Genomic DNA, 23,346 nt, shown 5'->3' on the forward strand with positions numbered 1-23,346 from the left:
GTAATCTTGACTGATAGACAGATATAGTCATATTTATCTGTGATTAGAATTGTTGCCTAGGATTCACAGGACTAATTCACATACACTGCTCTAGCTTTTATGGGCCCTTTTATTGTTTTAAACATTTTTCTAATGCCATCAATGCATCCATGAACACCAATGTACATTTATTTGAGAAGATGGAATTGTTTGAGCTGTTTGTTCTTCAACATAATCCATTTACCTATTCAGTACATTTATTAAAATATAAATATTCATGTGTATACATATATACACATGGATATATGTATATGTGCACATGTTTGAAAAAATCCATGTACGTAAACCATAAACTTTATATTATCATTTTATTTATACAATCAGTATTTGCATCTATCTTAACGAGTAGCTCTCATTCGAGGTCTGGTTCTGTTTGTTCCAGTGTATCAAATATTTCTATGTCATGAATTTGTGTGCCTCCCTGCAATGATACAGGATTTGCTCAAGTGTTTGTTGTGTGCACATCTTTCCTTTGGACAATACTTTCCTGAGTATCCATTCTGTCTATCATAACATACTATGAGTTATTTGAGAAGAGATGAGGGGAAGAAATGATAACTTAAATACAGAGGCCTGACTTCACTGAATGCAGCCAAAATAAATAACTGAATAATTTTCAATACTTTGCTACTTATTGTATTCATTGACTCTATGCTTCAAGCTTTCTTAAATACACCTACATTTGAAATACACCGACTTGGGCTGATAGCTGTGGTATCCTGGTGTTATTTTTTTTCTGTTAAATTTATCCTATGTTGTGTCAGCATTTTCTCTATATATTTATTTCAAACATAAACTGATACTAGTGTTTTTCTGTCTTTTTTGTTTTTTCCTGCCATTTCATGGCATTTTTTTTTCAAGTAATGCCTCCTCAGGGTGACATAGGATTTCTTCATTATATTTCTTCCAGTGTTTTTCAGGAAATCACAGGAGATTTAACTTATATGCAAATTATTTTCAGCATACAACTGACTGTAAATACCAGAGTTTCTCTGTGCTACCAGCTCCTGGAGTTGATTCATTGCATACACATTTAAAATCAAATGAAATTCATAGTTCATGATAAAATACTTGGCATTCTAGAGACCATGATGACTTTGAATGAGGGAATATTTCTTTACTATTCAGTAAAAATATGGGAAGAAAAATATTTTTCTCATCTATTTGGAAAACCTGTGAGAGATGATGATGGATTGGATGGAACAAGTGGTAAATACATTATAAGTTATGAAACATTCTTGGTTCTGGATTTATTTTGACAGATATTACTAATAGTTTCTATGGGTGTTATAGAGAAAAAGAATAATAACCCAAATATTATTGACTGAGAAACTAGGAAATTTAATTGCTATTTATGAAGATGGGGAAGATTACTGGAAGATGTAGAGATAGGAAAAAAACATCAGTTGATGGAGGTGGTATTGATCTTGTTATATTCCATTCACAACACAGTAAACAGATTACTCTTTTAAAATGTCCTTCAGTTTATGTTACTTTTCTGCTAAAAAATTCTTTGTGGTTTACCATATCACTTTAGAGTAAAACTAAAGGTTCTTTTAATAACTCATAGCCTCTGTGTAGTCTTGCACCTTGCTAATTCTTTTCCTATCTGCAATCTCCTCTTTTGATTGGTACACTTGTGCTCTAATTGAATGCTCTATGTCTGCGTTTTTGCACTTAATGGTCCCTCTGTTTAGATTGCTCTTCCCCGAATCTATACATGACCCCTTACTTTATTTGTTAACTATCTTCTTACTAGTTTAGGGTTTCTGTCTTATCATTATAGAATTTCCATCCCCACCTACTTAAATTTTTCTTCCCTTTTTACCCTGTTTCATCATTATCTATTGCATGTATCATATATCACCACCAAATATCTCCCACTATTAGCACATGTGTTCCATAAAAACAAACTCTATTTTATTTAGTGATGGGTCCCAGTTCTAGAGCCACATAATAATACAAAATAGCTGAATATTTTTTGAGAGTGCGAATTATGATAAAAGAAATACCAAATATAAAGTTCCATATATGGACCTGGAGACAGAGTGAAAACCCCAAGTTTGAGATTTGGAAGTCATACATATATAGAGCCCTGAAACTGTTAACTCTTTAGACCTTGTTGCCATTTAGGAAGAGGAAAAGGGAAGACTGCAGATTTATTAAACATGCCATACTAAAGAAATGCTTTTTCATATGACTTTGTGTTATGTTCTTAGTAGATAGGCATTGGCAGTGTTGATGTCTTATAAAGGTTACTCCTGCTTTCACCAACTTAAAAGTTAAATGTGTATTTGCAATATTTTAATCAATGACATAGACAGTGTAAATGAAGCTGATGTTGCAAATTATTATTTAATTGAAGTGGAATATGTTTTCAACTAAGAATATCCTGGAATATTTAATGATCAAGCCAACCTAATCAGGCATAGCCAGCTATAAGTGCTCTTAGGTCATTGGCTACAGGGCCAATGTTTAAGATAAAATTTGGGAGTCTGAAAGACCATAAATCAACTTCTTTCTCTTTCATTTTACTAGAGTAAGGACTTTTGGGGGAAAAAATATTTAACCTATTTAAGCCTTAGTTTCTTAAAATGTGTCTATATAGTCTTTACCAAGCATCAATTGTGCCCAAAATATATTTGCTTTAGCATTGGCTTTAGTGACATTACATAGATACAAATTCATCTGACACAATTCTTTTCTGTCTAAATTATTGCCTAAATTGTATAATGAACTTTATTTAAAGAGGTCACTGGCATAAAAGTTTACTACCACTCAAGTTCCATATTTCATCTCATAGAAATGTTATTGGATTCCAATATTATCTGTTTGGTAACTATTAGGTATTAGAATATTAAAATGAAATAGGATATGAGAAAAATAACAAAATATGCTTGAATCAAATTTGGGATTTTAGTCATTAAAAGTCCAATTCTTATTAATTCTGTAAATCTGAATAATACACCTAGACACTGTTCATCTTGAATACAAGTCTTTGGATTTATCCAATGTAAATCATGTGACATATTTCAGCAGTTGCTTGAGATTTTAAGTGATTTTAATTAAAAGGAGTTAGAAAAATTCAATTTGCAATTGTGTGAGCAGCCTTGTCTTAACTGCTATAAACTATCACTGTTTAACTACATGAACTTAACTCAGATTTCAGTTTAACACTTCAATGAAAACTGTCCCATTTAGAAAACGAAATTGTCTTTATTTTTCAGTTTGTTTTTATACCTTGTTTTTATTCAAGGTTCTACTTGAATTGTGGTTATTTTTTCCCTTTATTTTGCATAATGACATTTTTCTCTTTACTTGTCTGCAAATTATTTATTAAAAAGTCAAAAACTCTTAAAAATTCTTTAAATGTAAAGATATTTAAAGAATTATTGACATTGATTCCTCACTGCCTAAATGAAGTTCTTTCAAATTGTGTTAATCAGACAACAGTTGTCTAGAAACTTCCTTTTATTTTCCCCCTTCAAAAAAGTTTTTCTTTATTAGAGAAGTTGTGGGTTATCATCTATGCTATCTAATATTTCTCCCCTTAATAACATTCAGATATATATTTCAGTGCTGTTAATTACATTCACAATGTTGTGCTGCTGTCACCACCATTCATTACCAAAACTTTTTCATCAACCCAAATAGAAATTTGAGAATTGAAGCATCAGTTTTCCATTCCCTATTCCCACACCATTTCCTAGTGACCTATATTCTAGATTCTGACTCTGTGAGTTTGCTTATTCTAACTATTTCTAATTGGTGTAATTATACAATATTTGTCCTTTTGTGTGTGGCTTATTTCACTCAACATGATGTCTTCCTGGTTCATCCATGTTATTACATGTATCAGGACTTCATTCTTTTTTTCTACATTTAAGTAGCATGATTTAATTTAGTTGCTGCTTTATCCCAAACCCTCTTCTTACAAAAAAAGTTGTAATTAACTATTAATGTTAATGAACTAAAACCTTCCAGAAAGCATGACTCCAAAAGGAAATGTCTAACAGGTGATATGAGCCAGATATTGTTATGCTCTTTCCTGTTTCGTTCTCAAACATTCTAAACATCAATGGAAAAAATTGTCTAGAGATTTTCAGTTCTGTTCTTCCAGAGCACAATTTTTCTGGCCTGTCACTGAGTATGGTCTTCTAATAGGTACACAATACATTCTATCAGTAGAGAATACAATGGCAGTATTCAGAATCTGCCTGATGAGCTGGGAGAAGAGTCCTTCATAAAAGGCAATTTAAGAGAGAGCTTGGCAAGATGGTGGATTGGTGAGGTGTATGTTTTAATTACTCCTCCAGGGAAGTAGGTAGAAAGCCAGGAACTGCGTGGACTGGACACAGCAGAGCAATCTAACTTTGGGCACACTTCATACAACACTCATGAAAACGTGGAACTGCTGAGATCAGTGAAATCTGTAGGTTTTTGTGGCCAGGGGACCCGCGCTCCTCCCTGCCAGGCTCAGTCCAATGGGAGGAGCGGTTGTCAGCGCCAGGAAGGAGAAGGAAGAACTGCAGTGGCAGCTTTTCGGAAACTCATTCTACTGATCCAAACTCCAACCATAAATAGACTGAGACGAGACGGCAGAAAATCTGAGAACAGCCAGCCCAGCAGAGAGGAGATAGGCATAGCCAAAAACAGCAAGAAATACTCAAAAATAAAAGCGGAGGCTTTTTGGAGTTCTGGTGAACATAGAAAGGGGAAGGGCAGAGCTCAGGCCCTGAGGCTCACTTACAAATCCCGAAGAAAAACTGATCTCTCTGCCCCCTGGATCTTTCCTTAATAGCCTTAATTGCTTTGTCTCTTAGCATTTCAATAGCCCATTAGATCTGCCAGGAGGGCCCTTTTTTTTTAATATATCTTTTTTTTCTTTTTCTAAAACATTTACTCTAAGAAGCTCAATACAGAAAGCCTCAAAAACTTGCAATTTGGGCAGGTCAAGACAAGAGCAGAACTAAGAGAGCTCTGAGACAAAAGGCAATAATCCAGTGGCTGAGAAAATTCACTAAACACCACAACTTCCCAAGAAAAGGGGGGCATCCACTCACAGCCATCATCCTGGTGGACAGGAAACACTCCTGCCCATTGCTGGCCCCATAGCCCAGAGCTGCCCCAGACAACCAAGTGTGATGGAAGTGCTTCCAATAACATGCATACACCACCATGGACATTAGCCTTCCCTGCACCCTCAGCTGTTTGTTCCAGAGTTGGGAAGGTGGAGCAGTGTGAATTAACAAGCACCATTCAGACATCATTTCAGCAGACTGGGAGCCTCCCTACACAGACCGGCAGCTCAGAACTGCCCTGGGGGGACAGCACTCACCTGTGACATAGCACAGTCATCCCTCAACAGGGGACCAGGGGGTGCAAGGCCTGGAAGAGGGACCCACTAGAAAGTCTGAGGGGCCACACGCTAGTACCAAGGACTTGTGGGTCAGTGGCAGAGACAAACTGTGGCAGGACTGAACTGAAGGATTAGACTATTGCAGCAGCTTTAAAACTCCAGGAACACCAGGGAGATTTGATTGTTAGAGCCGTCCCCCCCTCCCTAACCACCCAGACACACACCCCTTACACAGGGCGGGCAACACCAACTACACACCCAAGCTTGGTACACCAATTGGACCCCACAAGACTTACTCCCCCACTCACCACAGAGGCAAAGCAGGGGAGAACTGGCTTGAGGGGAGCAGGTGGCTCATGGATGCCACCTGCTGGTTAGTCAGAGAAAGTGTACTCCACAAAGCTGTAGATCTGACAAATTAGAGATAAGGATTTCAATTGGTCTACAAATCCTAAAAGAACCCTATCAAGTTCAGCAAATGCCAAGAGGCCAAAAAACAACAGAAAATTTTAAAGTATATGAAAAAAACAGATGATATGGATAACCCAAGCCCAATCAACCAAATCAAAAGATCAGAAGAGACACAGTTCTACAGCAACTAATCAAAGAACTAAAGATGAATGAGACTATGGCACAGGATATAAAGGACATCAAGAAGAGCATGGGACAGAATATAAAGGACATCAAGAAGACCCTAGAAGAGCATAAAGAAGACATTGCAAGACTAAATAAAAAAAAAATAGATGAACTTATGGAAATTAAAGAAACTGTTGACCAAAAAAAAAAATTCTGAATACTCATAGTACAAGACTAGAGGAAGTTGAACAATGAATCAGTGACCTGGAAGATGACAGAATGGAAAATGAAAGCACAAAAGAAAGAATGGGGAAAAAAATTGAAAAAATTGAAATGGACCTCAGGGATCTGACAGATAATATAAAACGTCCAAACATAAGACTTATTGGTGTTCCAGAAGGAGAAGAAAAGGGGAAAGGTCTAGGAAGAGTATTCAAAGAAATTGTTGGGGAAAACTTCCCTAGTCTTCTGAACACCATAAATTCACAAATCATAAATGCCTAGCGAACTCCAAATAGAATAAATCCAAGTAAACCCACTCAGAGACATATTCTGATCACACTGTCAAATACAGAAGAGAAGGAGCAAGTTCTGAAAGCAGCAAAAGAAAAGCAATTCACCACATACAAAGGAAACAACATAAGACTAAGCAGTGACTACTCAGCAGCCACCATGGAGACGAGAAGGCAGTGGCACGTCATATTTAAAATTCTGAGTGAGAAAAATTTCCAACCAAGAATACTTTATCCAGCAGAGCTCTCCTTCAAATTTGAGGGAGAGCTTAAATTTTTCACAGACAAACAAATGCTGAGAGAATTTGCTAACAAGAGACCTGCTCTACTGGAGATACTAAAGGGAGCCCTACAGACAGAGAAACAAAGAAAGGAGAGAGAGACATGGAGATAGGTTCAGTACTAAAGAGATTTGGTATGGGTACATTAAAGTATATGAATAGAGAGAGGGAAAAATATATAACACAAACATAAACCAAAGGATAAGATGGCTGATTCAAGAAATGCCTTCATGGTTATAATGTTGAATGTAAATGGATTAACTCACCAATTAAAAGATACAGATTTTCAGAGTGGATCAAAAAAAATGAACCATCAATATGCTGCATACAAGAGACTCATCTTAGACACAGGGACACAAAGAAATTGAAAGTGAAAGGATGGAAAAACAATATTTCATGCAGGCTACAGCCAAAAGAAAGCAGGTGTAGCAATATCAATCTCAGATGAAATAGACTTTAAATGCAGGGATGTTTTGAGAGACAAAGAAGGTCACTACATACTAATAACAGGGGCAATTCAACAAGAAGAAATAACAATCATAAGTGTTTATGCACCCTATCAAGGTGCCACAAAATGCATGAGAGAAACACTGGCAAAATTAAAGGAAGCAATTGATGTTTCCAAAATAATTGTGGGAGACTTCAACACATCACTCTCTCCCATAGATAGATCAACCAGACAGAAGACCAATACGGAAATTGAAAACCTAAACAATCTGATAAATGAATTGGATTTAACAGACATATAAAGAATATTACATCCCAAATCACCAGGATACACATACTTCTCTAGTGCTCATGGAACTTTCTCCAGAATACATCATATGCTGGGACATAAAACAAGGCTCAATAAATTTAAGAAGATTGAAATTATTCAAAGCACATTCTCTGACCACAGTGGAATACAATTAGAAGTAAATAACCACCAGAGACAGAAAATTCACAAATACCTGGAGGTTAAACAGCACACTCCTAAACAATCAATGGGTTAAAGAAGAAATAGCAAGATAAATTGCTAAATATATAGAGACGAATGAAAATGAGAACACAATATACCAAAACCTATGGGTTGCAGCAAAAGCGGTACTGAGGGGGAAATTTATAGCACTAAATGCATATATTAAAAAGGAAGAAAGAGCTAAAATCAAAGAACTAATGGATCAACTGAAGAAGCTAGAAACTGAACAGCAAACCAATCCTAAACCAAGTAGAAGAAAAGAAATAACAAGGATTAAAGCCGAAATAAATGATGTAGAGAACATAAAAAAAAAAAAAATAGAGAAGATAAATAACACCAAAAGTTGGTTCTTTGAGAAGATCAACAAGATTGACAAGCCCCTAGCTAGACTGACAAAATCAAAAAGAGAGAAGACCCATATAAACAAAATAATGAATGAGACAGGTGACATTACTGCAGATCCTGAGGAAATTAAAAAAATTATAAGAGGATACCATGAACAACTGTATGGCAACAAGCTGGATAATGTAAAGGAAATGGACAATTTCCTGGAAACATATGAACAACCTAGACTGACCAGAGAAGAAACAGAAGACCTCATCCAACTAATCACAAGCAAAGAAATCCAATCAGTCATCAAAAAGCTTCCCACAAATAAATGCCCAGGGCCAAATGGCTTCACAGGGAATTCTACCAAACTTTCCAAAAGAATTGACACCAATCTTACTTAAACTCTTTCAAAACATTGAAGAAAATGGAACACTACCTAACTCATTTTATGAAGCTAAGATCAATCTGATACCAAAACCAGGAAAAGATGCTACAAAAAAGGAAAACTACTGGCCAATCTCCCTAACGAATATAGATGCAAAAATCCTCAACAAAATACTTGCAAATTGAATCCAAAGACACATTAAAAAAATCATACACCATGACCAAGTGGGGGTCATTCCAGGCATGCAAGTATGGTTCAACATAAGAAAATCAATCAATATATTACAACACATTAACAAATCAAAAGGGAAAAATCAAATGATCATCTCAATAGATGCTGAAAAAGCATTCAACAAAATCCAACATCCCTTTTTGATAAAAACACTTCAAAAGTTAGGAATTGAAGGAAACTTCCTCAATATGATAAAGAGCATATATGAAAAACCCACAGCCAGCATAGTACTCAATGGTGAGAGACTGAAAGCCTTCCCTCTAAGATCAGGAACAAGACAAGGATGCCCGCTATCACCACTGTTATTCAACATTGTGCTGGAAGTGCTAGCCAGGGCAATCCAGCAAGACAAAGAAATAATAGGCATCCAAATTGGAAACAGAGGAGTAAAACTGTCATTGCTTGCAGATGGTATGATCTTATATCTGGAAATCCCTGAGAAATCGACGATACAGCTACTAGACCTAATAAACAAATTTAGCAAAGTAGCGGGATAAAAGATTAATGCACGTAAGTCAGTAATGTTTCTATATGCCAGAAATGAACAAACTGAAGGGACACTCAAGAAAAAGACACCATTTTCAATAGCAACTAAAAAAATAAAGTACCTAGGAATAAACTTAACCAAAGATGTAAAAGACCTATAAAAGAAAACTACATAAGTCTATTAAAAGAAATAGAAGGGGACCTTAAAAGATGGAAACATATTCCATGTTCATGGATAGGAAGGCTAAATGTCATTAAGAAGTTAATTCTACCCAAACTCATCTACAGATTCAATGCAATTCCAATCAAAATTCCAACAACCTACTTTGCAGACTTGGAAAAGCTAGTTATCAAATTTATTTGGAAAGGGAAGATGCCTAAAATTGCTAAAGACACCCTAAAAAAGAAAACCAAGTGGGAAGACTTACACTCCCTGACTTTAAAGCTTATTATAAAGCCACAGTTGTCAAAACAACATGGTACTGACACAAAAATAGACCTATAGATCAATGGAATTGAATTGAGAATTCAGAGATAGACCCCCAGATCTATGGCCGACTGATCTTTGATAAGGCCCCCAAAGTCACTGAACTGGGTCATAATGGTCTTTTCAACAAATGGGGCTGGGAGAATTGGATATCCATATCCAAAAGAATGAAAGAGGACCTCTACTTCATACCCGACACAAAAATTAACTCATAATGGACCAAAGATCTCAATATAAAAGAAAGTACCACAAAACTCCTAGAAGATAATGTAGGAAAACCTCTTCAAGACCTTGTATTAGGAGGACACTTCCTAGACTTTACACCCAAAGCACAAGCAACAGAAGAAAAAATAGATAAATGGGAACTCCTCAAGCTTAGAAGTTTCTGTATCTCAAAGGAATTTGTCAAAAAGGTAAAGAGGCAGCCAACTCAATGGGAAAAAAATTTTGGAAACCATGTATCTGACAAAAGACTGATATCTTGCATATATAAAGAAATCCTACAACTCAATGACGATAGTACAGACAGCCCAATTATAAAATGGGCAAAAGATATGAAAAGACAGTTCTCTGAAGAGGAAATGCAAATGGCCAAGAAACACATGAAAAAATTTTCAGCTTCACTAGCTATTAGAGAGATGCAAATTAAGACCACAATGAGATACCATCTCACACCAATTAGAATGGCTGCCATTAAACAAACAGGAAACTACAAATGCTGGAGGAGATGTGGAGAAATTAGAACTCTCATTCATTGTTGGTGGGACTGTACAATGGTTCAGCCACTCTGGAGGTCAGTCTGGCAGTTCCTTAGAAAACTAAATATAGAGATACCCTTCGATCCAGCGATTGCGCTTCTCGGTATATACCCGGAAGATCGGAAAGCAGTGACACGAACAGATATCTGCATGCCAATGTTCATAGCAGCATTATTCACAATTGCCAAGAGATAGAAACAACCCAAATGTCCTTCAACAGATGAGTGAATAAATAAAATGTGATATATATACACGATGGAATACTACATGGCAGTAAGAAGGAATGATGTCGTGAAACATATGACAACATGGATGAACCTTGAAGACATAATGCTGAGCGAAATAAGCCAGGCACAAAAAGACAAATATTATATGCTACCACTAATGTGAACTTTGAAAAATGTAAAACAAATGGTTTATAATGTAGAATGTGGGGGAACTAGCGATATAGAGCAATTAAGGAAGGGGGAACAATAATCCAAGAAGAACAGATAAGCTATCATGGGTAAATTTAACATTCTGGGAATGCCCAGGAATGACTATGGTCTGTTAATTTCAGATGGGTATAGTAGGAACAAGGTCACAAAAATGTTGCTATATTAGGTTACTTTCTTGGTGTAGAGTAGGAACATGTTGGAAGTGAAGTAGTTATCTTAGGTTAGTTGTCTTTTTCTTACTCCCTTGTTATGGTCTCTTTGAAATGTTCTTTTATTGTATGTTTTTTTTTAATTTTTTTTAATTTTTTTATTTTTCATACAGTTGATTTACAAAAAAAAGTTTAAAAAAAAAACAAAAAAAAAACAAGGTAAAATATATGCAGAGCCCCCTTGAGGAGCTGGTGGAGAATGCAGGGGTATTGGCCTGCCCCACCTCGATGGTTGCTAACATGCCCACAGACATAGGGGACTGGTGGTTTGATGGGTTGAGCCCTCTACCACGGGATTTGCCCTAGGAAAGACTGTTGCTGCAAAGGAGAGGCTAGGCCTCCCTATAATTGTGCCTAAGAGCCTCCTCCCGAATGCCTCTTTGTTGCTCAGATGTGGCCCTCTCTCTCTAGCTAAGCCAACTTGAAAGGTGAAATCACTTCCCTCCCCGCTACGTGGGATCAGATACCCAGGGGAGTGAATCTCCCTGGCAACGTGGAATATGACTCCCGGGGAGGAATGTAGACCCGGCATCGTGGGATGGAGAACATCTTCTTGACCAAAAGGGGGATGTGAAAGGAAATGAAATAAGCTTCAGTGGCAGAGAGATTCCAAGAGGAGCCGAGAGGTCACTCTGGTGGGGCACTCTTATGCACAATATAGACAACCCTTTTTAGGTTCTAATGAATTGGGGTAACTGGTGGTGGATACCTGAAACTATAAGACTACAACCCAGAACCCATGAATCTTGAAGATAATTGTATAAAAATGTGGCTTATGAGGGGAGACAGTGGGATTGGGGGGGCCATGGGGATCACACTCCCCTTTGTCTAGTTTGTGGATGGATGAGTGGAAAGGTGGGGGAAGGAAACAAACAAACAAACAGACAAGGGCGCCCAGTGTTCTTTTTTACTTTAGTTGCTCTTTTTCACTTTAATTATTATTCTGTTTATTTTTGTGTGTGTGGTAATGAGGGTGTCAGGGATTGATTTTGGTGATGAATGTACAACTATGTAATGGTACTGTGAACAATCGAATGTACGACTTGTTTTGTATGACTGCGTGGTATGTGAATATATGTCAATAAAATGAATATTAAAAAAACAAAAAAACAATGAGAAGGGTTGTCTGAAGTCATGTATCTCACCGATTGATACTAAAAATATAAATAAGTTCTTGCATGAATTACTTCAAATGCATGACACTTGTACAGAGTTAATTAAAGAGTTGTATATTGGGAAAATTAAAAAAAAAAAAGGCAATTTAACCTTCTTCCAGAAATAACTGATAAGCAGTCTGAATCAAAGGCTAGCACTTGGCGCCTTCGTCACCAAACCATGCCCTTATGACTTCCTGTGGATAAGTGATACAGGAGCCACATCCCTTGGAAATTGCAGCGGCTTTTATGAGTTCAAAAAAGTGTGGATTTTTTCTCAGTTCCCTTTGTAGAAGAGGCTAATGGACCTTCTTTCAGATATTTCTGTAAACTTTCACAAATAGCAAAACAGATATTTTCTGAAATCCCAGCATATTTGGCAGTTAATCCTCTGCAGAAACACAAATGCCTTCTGTCTGTTAAACACAGCGAGCACACTGGAGTGTATTCATCTGCTTGGAGCCTCACTCTCCATTCTCACTGCATCCATGCTTCAACCATCCATATAGGATTCATTAAGGAATGTGTGACAAAGGCTGTAGACCCAGCTGAGAAAATATGCACAACATTGCTATTAAGCAAGAAAATGCTGTTAAATTGCTCTTTGGCTTCAGAGTAACATGCAAAGTATACAAGCCCTTATAGGAGCAACTCTGGCCAAATTTGGGCCCAAGCCTCCAAAATGTTACTTTGGACCACCTTCTCCAAGATGGACTTCAGAACCTGTAAGATCCCAGGTGTCATGGAGGTTGGTCTCACCATCCCAGCTCCTCTAATGGTCTCCAGATGGACCCATCGGTAGAGAGGTGTAGCTGCTTCTGTGGAGTGCCAGTTGCCCTGGCCGTGCTGGCTCTGCCGCCCCTGGTGGCTCCTGGGGACCTGATATACTCGCCCAGTGGGCCGTGCCTCCTGCCTGTGCAGTGCCGGCTGCGACCCACCTCCCCTCAGGTCAGCCCAGAATCTCCCTTAATGCACCCTAATTCAATAAAGCAATAAGTAAGCAGACATAAGTGTAGCTTATGTGAGGATGGTTATTGATATTGTCTCCATGTTTCTACATAGGTTTTAAAGGTTTGATAAAGTCTTCAAGAACATCATAGTCATGATAGGTGAATGCATTTTTCACAATTTCATAACTATACATAATTTAAAGAAACCAAGGAATGGATACCAGTATAAAATAAACCATAGAATCATAAGAATAAGAAAGAGACTATTCTTTCCTATCGGAATATTTCCTATTCCTGGTAGGGGGGAAACTGCTGAAATTTAGGAATCTATAAGTTTTCATTGAGAGTCAACAATTTTCTGTGTTTCTAAGTGATCAAAAAACTGACTAATGCTGTACTTGGGACTTTTGGATCAAAATGCTCACCTTTGCAAATTTAATTATTGAAGGAATACAAACTAGAAATTTAAAGAAAAAGTCAACTTCAGAAATGCCCCCATTTAAATTTTCTTTTTTAAACTCAGAGTTTTTATAACTTGTCTAGATTCTGTTCATTCCAAACACAATAAAAATATGTTAAATTTTAATTCATTTCTCTACAAAACTACATTTATTCCCATTAAATTAAATAATGTTAAAAGAAATCTTGGTTTTAACTTTCAACACTATCCTTTCAAATCCTGTTCCTGTTTTCCCAATAAAATAACATTTCATTTAATAAATAGAAGTTTTTAGTAACATATTTTCTTGCAAGTTATCTCGGAGAATAACATTGAACACTGCATTTCTTCAAAATATTTCAACATATATAAACATTTTGTATTATTTTTGTTCAGTTTTTCAGCAGACCAAATTGTTCCTTGGAAAGACAAAGATTTATAGCCTCCACCACACCTAATCTTTTGAGTGATTTGCCTTAATTGCAAAGTAGTTTGGTAAAAAAAAATACCAGCAATTTAAAGTTAATTGATCTATCATTGAAAATGTTTAACTACAATTAAGGAACTAACACGCTGTTCAAGAGGTGGTTTAGAGTGAACGTAGAGTGTAGGCTCATCCATAATAAATACTTAGATCTAAATTTGCATCTATAGTTAGCCATGTAAATATTGGATGGACCTTGAAATATCAGCTCAAATCAAATAAAAGCAAATAAATAAACAAAACCATAACATCCAGAATAATATTTTGGCTTTTATTTTTTAAATACTATTAAAATAGTTTAGCTTTATATTGAAATATTGTACAAAGTTATAATTATTCAGTTAGCACAATCTTTAATTATAAACGGTAGCACTTACTCCTTGGGTTATGATTAAATTGCTAAGTATGATGGCATAATTTCAAATAAAGGTCATTGAACTCAGTAGCTACAGAGTTATTAATTGCAAAAACTTAGCATTTCTGTCTTGTCAGTCAGCTCAAGTCACAGGTCAGTCAGGTGATAAATATAGGAATCAAGGTCAGAAAGAAGCATAATTTCTGACTATAGTAAAATATATTTCCTGTTTTTAGTGGAAAATAATTATCAATTGTTTTTGTCATGGCAGAAGTTCAGTTTTGAATATGCATGTCTTCTATCAATTTCATGGTTCAACATTCTATTAGTTTTCAACCATTTATACTGTGAAAATGCTTCATTTTAACATTTCAACTTTCTCCGTGTCTTACACTTTCATCCCTCTCAACACTTGTCTTATTTTCCTCAGTAAATAGCAAAAGATAAAAATGACTCATACTCATAATCTAAATGAAAAAGTAGGAAAGAAATATTTTTCTTCATAAATAATGTAGAGCTCAGAATTTAGACAAAAATTTTCCCATAAATATTTCAGTGCTTTTGTAACAGATATTTTATAGTCATTGGTTTTTATGTTTCTGTGTTGAACAAACAAATTCATTCATGATTTCATTCAGAGTGAAATAATTGCATTTTATTAGGTAAATTTTGTGTTATTTAAATTTTACCAAAAAATTTCCATTCTTAGTAAAGAATGCACTCTCTGATTCTTAAATTAGCATCTAAAGATGATAATGCCATAAGACTATTGAATCTTGTATTAGTCAGGTTTCACTAGGGAAATAGAACCAACACTGACTATAAATATCTCCTCATGTATATTTATAAAATGTAAATATTATGAGGTTTTTAATGGGGATTGTCTCACACAACTGTGAGGATGGGCAATTCTGCAGGACAGGCCACAAGCTGGGAACTCCAATGAAGGTTTTCAATGATTTCCCCGGGAGAAGCTGGCTGGTTGAAGTTAAAATGGAAATTCTCTCTTCTTACTGCTGAAATCAACAGTTCTTTTAAAGCCTTCAACTCACTGAATGAGATTCCCTCATTGTTGAAAGCAATCTCCTCAACTGATTGTAGATGTTAGCAGCCATAGATGCAATCAACTTACTGAAATTTTAAATCCATAAAACATCTTCATAGTAACAATCAGGATGGTGCTCGCTCGAACAAGTAACTGGACACTATAACCAGCCAAGTTGACAAAATAACTTAATCATCATAAATTTCTCAAAGCATATTTCAAACACAATATAATTATTTTATATAAAATATTTAATATCTATTTAAGTGTACCACGGTATATTTTTTTACTTCTCATTTTCAGTTGATATTAGTTTAATGAAAATGCTTCTAGAAGATATGAAACACATTACTGTTAAAATCTGAATTGAAATGAAAAAACATACATTGCAAAAGGAGACATTTCATAGAAAATTGATTAATTTTATTCATCCTATATCATTTCCAATTAAAAAGATCTTCAAATAGTAGAGCAAAAATACTTTAAAATTTTACTATTTTATAATGATCTCTTTTTTCCTTCTCATATTTTCCTGCATATATAATACATCACATTTGCTTTCAGTTTCAAATAGGTTTATGATGAAATTATAAAATTAAAATGCATATCTAATATACCAGGTTATGTATCCATTCATTGGTATTTAACAAAAATATTATTAAAAAGATGATCAGATGTTGGCATGTTAATAGCATATTAAAAACAAAAAAAGTGGCTAACATTGATGTACATTTCCTTTAACAGTAATATTTAATTAACATCTTATGTTTATTCAATCTGTGTGGAACTCCTTCTGGATGTACTCTTTTGGCTAGCAGTTCTGATATGAGCCTCTACCATGAAACTATAAACTTCTGCTCTTTCTCCAGTTTCAAATTGCTACATAAAGTTTAATGGATCATTGCACATCTTTCTAAACACTGACTATGAAATGCCTTTCTAGGTATATTCAGACAATATCAATGCCTCATATATGTGGCACTGCAATTGGGCCTTCTAATGCCAAAAAAAAATATGCATATGTTAAACTATTTTCAACACGCTAGACAGATATGTTTAAACCTTGTTTACACCCTAATGTAAAGATCATAGAAAAATGTAGATTGATTTATTTGACATGCTGAGTATGTGCTTTAAACAGAAATGCCAAACTTTTGTACTGAAAACAAATTGTGGTAAAAATAGTTGATTTTATTGCTTTCCTTTTTTTCCCTCTTACAAAAGTAAAATAGAAACTGAAATCCTGTAAGATATATTCACATTTTCAAACAAAGCATTTAAATAAAATATAATAAACATATGATTGATTAAAACTTGAAATATCCTAATGAATAAGACTTGAAGATAACATGTTATTAAGATAATAATTATATCCATTACATTTAGTGTTGTACTCCCAGCTCTTTCTAAATCTTGGTGGAAGAAGATATCATGGTATCAGTTGAATTTTTTTTTTTTTTAATTCTTAAGTCATGGAGGTTGTAACAGGAATGGAGGAACAAGTCAATGATGTAATGGAGGAGTCAGCAAATATATAGGCATTGTGGGCCATAAGATCTCTGCTACAATTACTTAATTCTTCCATTTTTAGTGTGTAACTGTGCATAACAGAAATGTACATAAATGGATAGTGTTGTTTTCCAGTAAAATGTTATTTATGAAAACAGATGATAAACCTTAGCTTGTTGAACCCTAATATGATGGCAAGAATTGACAACAACAAAAACAACATAACAAGAAAAATGACTGGCTTTATCCTCCTCTCTGTAGCTTAGAATCACTTAAGTAATTGAAGTCAAATAGAGTTTGCTTTTTGTTGTCTTCTTCCTGGAACATACATTATTCCCTATATGTTCTAACGACTCCATAAATTGATTGATAACCAAAAAATTATGTTGCCAATTTTATTAGAATTAAATTACAAAGTTCCATGTCATATTAAAACCATACATGCTTTCTCATAAATCAAATAAGCTATTCCTTGTTTAATGGCTTAAATTCACTCCTGGGTTCCTTGTTCTGATTTAAAACATTTTTTATTAATTTAAATAGGGAGACTATGAAATGCTCCATTCCACTCTAGATACACAAACCATTTCACACATAAAATTTATCAATTATACAATGCAAATATATCTCATATAAGTAATAAACAATAGCACAAATATTAATTAATATGGTTTCTACATATGATACAATGTCATGAAGGATTATTAATAAGTTTCAATCTTTTGTGGACATGTTAATAACTTGCATTCATATTAAACTTAAATTTATTGCACAGGAAATATTTTAAGACAAAATAAAGACTAAATACAAAGAACTTTGAATCATGGATGTGCCAGTTTGGAAGTATTATGTCCCCCAAAACATCATGTTCTTTAATGCAGTCTTATGGAGCAGATGTATTAGTGTTAAGTGAAATCTTTTGATTAGGTTGTTTCCATGGAGATGTGACCCACACAACTGTGGATAATACCTTTGATTAGATTATTTCCATGGAGGTGTGGTCCCATCCAGTCAGCATGGGTCCTGATTAGTTTACTGCAGTACTTTAAAAAGAGCCACACAGACCCAGATGATGAAGATGGCTGGTGAAAGCAGAATTTGGCTATGCTTCAGAAATGCTAGCCCAGAATTTGTTCCAGAGCAGCTAAGAGAGGATAAAATGCCTGAGAGCAACATTTTGAAGAATGCACAGGAGCTAAGAGAGGAGCTGGAACACAACCCAGGATCAGCAGACTCCAGTTATGTGCCTTCTCAGCTAACAGAGGTTTCCTGGATGCCATTGGCCTTCCTTCACTGAAGGCATACTTGTATTGATGCCTTAATTTGGACATTTTCATGGCCTTCAGACTGTAACTTTGTAAACAAATAAATGCCCTTAATAAAAGCCAATCCATTTCTGGTATTTTGTATAATGGCTGCATTAGCCAACCAGAACAATAAGGAAATAACAAACATTCCAACATACTGAAGAATATTTAAACATCCATCCTTCTTGCTTGGCATATGCATGTAAAACAAAATATTTTGTGTTTATCCAACATGGCGTTCTATTGAAATGACTCCATTTGATAATCTCAAGAAACTGTTTTGTTGAATAAATTGTTAAGAGCCTTTGTCTAAGACCATGAAAAGTGAAATGGCCCTTTACAGCATAATTATTTACTATTTTGGTGTGAAAACATCATTGGAAGAGCTTTATGTTGCCTAGAAGCAGTACAATAACTTTATCTGAATTAGATGTCTTATAAGATAAAAGTTGCTCTCCCCTTGATCTTTCCTTGCCTCCACTAATTGTTACATGACAAAGCAGCATGGACCAGAAATTAAAATTTCTCCTCCATAGAAAATAGTTTCTATGCCAAGGAAATTATAGTTCATGGATAAATGTGCTAGAAGGATCAGAAGGAATTTGAGTGCAAATGGATCTTGAGAATGTTGGATGGTGTGGCAAAATGGCACATGGGGCTGACTATAGGCTTAATAAGAAAAAAAATAATACACACACACACACACACACACACACACATATGTACATATATATATATTTTTTAATATGGGCACATTCTCCCATGATTGAGAATTCTGCATTTTAGGACAGAAACTTGGAGCAAATCTTAATAATCTTTTGTTATGCTTGTAGTTTGGGCATGGAAATACATACCTTAAATGAGGGGAAAATGTCAGAAATTAATTGTTATATTAGTCAGGAAGGGGAAGGTTCTGGGGTTGGGATTATTAAAATTCCTTTACTAAGTAAAATCTGAGTTTCTTTGTATGCATACATTTCTTGGGAGAATCTAGATGACACTCCTCACACAAAGGTAATAAGCAATGCATTGACAAGGTGGAGCACAGTATTTTTAAGAAGCATGGTCTTAGCAACCTCTGTAGGTTGAAGTTGGAGATAAGAAATATTTGCATAGATTTAGTATCCTTAGTGAGAATGTAGATGATGGAATTAGGAACTAAATAATGTAGAAAGAGCTATAACTGATAAAATGGGTAAAAAGGTCAGGGTTAAAATCATGGTGTCCTGACTTGCATATATTTTTAGCAAAGCCAATAGACCACAATGTTCCAAGGGACAAGAGATGACATTTAACTAGGATTTACCAGATATACATAATATTGAGAGCTAGGAAGTAGAAAGCTAACATAAGAGTCCTCAGTTGAAAATTGTGGTTCTTTACATAATTCCCTGATCTAAGTCAGTTTAAAGACCTAAAGCCCTTAATCCAATCCCAAAGGGATATATGGCTAATGTTTTGGCACAGTAGCTCTGCACTGGAAAAGGGTAACATACAAATACTATGAGACATTTAAATATGAGGTTTGGACTGACACTGAAATTAGAGGATTAAAAACAACATCCCTCATAACTCCCAGTTTTTGAGGGAGCTTACTGAAGATAGGAGACAAATGGTCTATTGGCCCACATCAAATAGTGAGTCAATGTTTCAATGAAACCTCTCTGTGGTTTTCCTTGTCCCTGAGCATGTAAATGGGATAGATATAACTAGCAAATGGTAAAGGTATTACTTTGGTTTCTACTCTTTTAAAATAAAGACTACAAAATAAGAATATGTTCAATATAAAACAAAAACAGACAAACAAACCAAACACTGACTACAAATAGTTGTACTGACAATATGTGGATGGATGTTGTGATCACATTCAGTCTTTAAAAGCATTATGTGAATTGTGACAAATAAAAGTGGAATAACTTGGAAGATACCAGGTGGTTGTTCTAATCACAGCTGTTCTGCCAGATGTGATAGCTCACTGGGATAGAATAACACAGCAACTGGCACTTTATCTCTTCTAATTTTCTGGTAAATGTGTTGACTTTAATTTCCATCACTAGGGAATATCAAAAGTATGAAATATAACAGACTATCACTCCTGTCCACATATTAATAACATCATGATAATTGGAATGGTTTAGCTAAAATTGGAAAGTAACTTAGATGCCATAGTAACATACATACATATTAGAGAAGGAGATAAATGTTAACATTTTTCATGGTCCTATAAATTGGTAAAGTTTTCACAGATCCAGTGTTCTCAGGAATAATGTGATATCTTCTCTGAGGTAGAAATTCAACCATCAAAAACTAATTCTACGGAAAACATCATCTGGATATCAGTCAGCCTTTATCATCAGCATCCTGATTTTTGGAGCAAAGGGTCCATGAACTTAGTGCCTATATTGTCAGAGATGGAAGCTAAAAATATGTTCAACAGCATTAGCTCTGTTTTGCCTACTTGTATATTGCTACTGCTAATTGTGAATAACAAATCTCACAGTCTCTGGGACAAAAGTTAAGCACCATTCTTCAAGGAGACCAAGCAAACATTTGGTGCCAGTTTGATTGTATCAGACTTCTTTTTTAGTGGAGAAGCAGTGATCTCATCCCACTAGAATGTATGTCAACACCAGATGTGGATTTACCTTCATTACCTGCAATGATTACATTGCCATCTTGGGGCTCACAAAATACCTTTATAATAATAAAGTATTTATACAGAATTTACTCAAACTAAGAACACATTTTAAGGCAAAAAAAAATGTACATCAATATGACCAAGACTTAAGTATCCACTGACTTTTCAAGTTACCCAGTCACATGAAATCAATTGGCATAATAAAAAGTAGAATAATTTGTCAGAGATAATTCCATCTTGATGGAAAAAATCCTTCAGGATTCGGGTGTTATTCTCCAGGATGAATTATATCCTCTGTAGTAGATTGAATTTAGACATAGTCTTAATCTTCATCTGCATTGCTGTGGATGTGAACCTATTGTTAAGGTGTGATCCTACTGCATGAGGATGGGTCTTAATCTGGATTACTGGAGGTTTTATAAAAAGGACCCAGAAGTTACAGAAGCAGAAGTCAGTGCAACCTGCAAATAATAAGAGAGGACAACGCCATGAGACATGATGCACATATACAAACAAGGTACCCTAGAGATTGATGTAAGCCAGCATCAGGAGCTACCGATCCCAGAAAGAAGCAAGCCTCTAGCCACCAAAACTCTGAGACAATAAATTCACATTGTTTAAGACAACCTACTGTCAAAACTTATTGGTATTTATCAAATCAGTCTGGCAATCTAAGACGTCTTCTGAGCAGATGCTATATTATCTTTTCCCATACAGGTTAGAAAATGCTGGATTAGAAACCAAAGGATATAAGTAAGATTGGTTACTTTCACTATCATTCCTAGTTTTCAATATGCATAATTTGGGCTTTCTACCCCCACAATGTTAGGTTTGGTCAGGTTACTGGTTCTGATTACCTATAATTGAAATTTCATTATCTTTTCATTTTGGGCTGCTCATGTTGGTAGATAAATAGACAAAACAAACAAAACAAACAAAACAAAAACAGTCATTATACATCTATATAGGTGAGAATACTAGATTCTGATTAAAATAAGGGATTTATGTGGGAAAGGAGAAGTATATTTGGAACACAATATTCACTGGGTCAAGTGTCATTTGATAATACTGAACAGGAAATTGCAACAATCATTGCCCAAGAAGGAAAAGGTAAATGAGGAGTCAGACACACCAGGGATAAAGGGCTTGACTACTCAGAATAGCTGAAGTTCCATCCAAGGGTGGGGGAAATAAAAAAAAAAAGGGGAGGGGGTTGATGCCAAGAGATTATATATACAAATTATGTCAAGGATCAGCTAAGTAGCAGGAATTATAGCTTTATTACTAAATTGTTACCTTAAAACTTTTTCAAGCTTGTATCTGGCAATGAAATTGAACGTTTTCTGTGATATATTGGACTTTTGCTTCTACTTTTAAATAACAGGTGAAGGTATCTTATGTCACAAAAATTGGACACCTCAATATTGTTTTATGAAAGTGAAGGGACATGAGTATATCTGAGCTATAAAAAGGTTGTATTGTATTTAAAATCATGTCTTCCATTTTACAACCATTTGGCTTCACCTATCACAGCATTTTGGATACTTGTTCCAACCAAAATTTGAATTATGGACACAAGCTCATGCAAATGTTAACCACATCTACAAAATACATTCAGAGCAGCCCTTTGACCAGTGTTTTATCAGTTAACTGGATATTGTAGCCTAGACAATTTGACACATAAGATGAACTATCACAATGCCTTGACATTAACTCTACTGAAAAAAGTCTCAAGCACAAAAGAGGAACAGTATGAGAGAGAGAGACAGAAACTCTGTGATAAAGTTGAATTTTATGACTATATGCAGTAGAAAATTTCCCAATATGAGTAACATGATAATAAACATAGTGTGATAATAAATGACTCCATTGGCATGGGGAGAACTAGCTCCATACTGATGCAGATCTTGCGCATGCAGCACAACCTGTGACATAATGGGATCCAGGAACATCTTTTCTACTGATGAAGTACAGACACACACATGCACACACACACACACATACATATACAAACACACATGCAAATATATAATATATATACATTATTAATGTTATTCAAATTTCCTGTTTTTAACTTTTTGCTTGAAAAAGCATGGTACTGAGTATCAAATGCTGACCTCTGGAATTTTCCCTTCAAAAGTGTACAAATTTGATTGGTTCACTTTGTAAAGCAATTTGTGCTCCAGAACATTGTTGAGAACAATAAAGCAATCAGCTGGCAATGAGGGGAATTAAACAGTTGGGTTTTTCAGAAAACAAGAGGAATAAAGTCTTATCAATACTTCTGTCATCCCAGGAGTCCATTAAGTGCACCGACATATATGTAATGAGATTACCAAAAGAGGAAGAGAGTAATAATGAAAAAGGAAAAATTTTGAATAAATAATGGATAAAAGCTTCTGAAAATTATTGAAAAT

At 35.2% G+C, this 23,346-nt stretch overlaps 1 pseudogene; it reads right to left on the minus strand.

Moving 5' to 3' along the window:
- Positions 1 to 4,179: 4,179 nt before the first annotated feature.
- Positions 4,180 to 23,346, minus strand: part of LOC119506012 — a 34,219-nt pseudogene continuing 15,052 nt past the window's right edge.

The sequence above is a fragment of the Choloepus didactylus genome, chromosome 11, assembly GCF_015220235.1.
Source record: "Choloepus didactylus isolate mChoDid1 chromosome 11, mChoDid1.pri, whole genome shotgun sequence".
NCBI classification, from domain to species: Eukaryota; Metazoa; Chordata; class Mammalia; order Pilosa; family Megalonychidae; genus Choloepus; species Choloepus didactylus.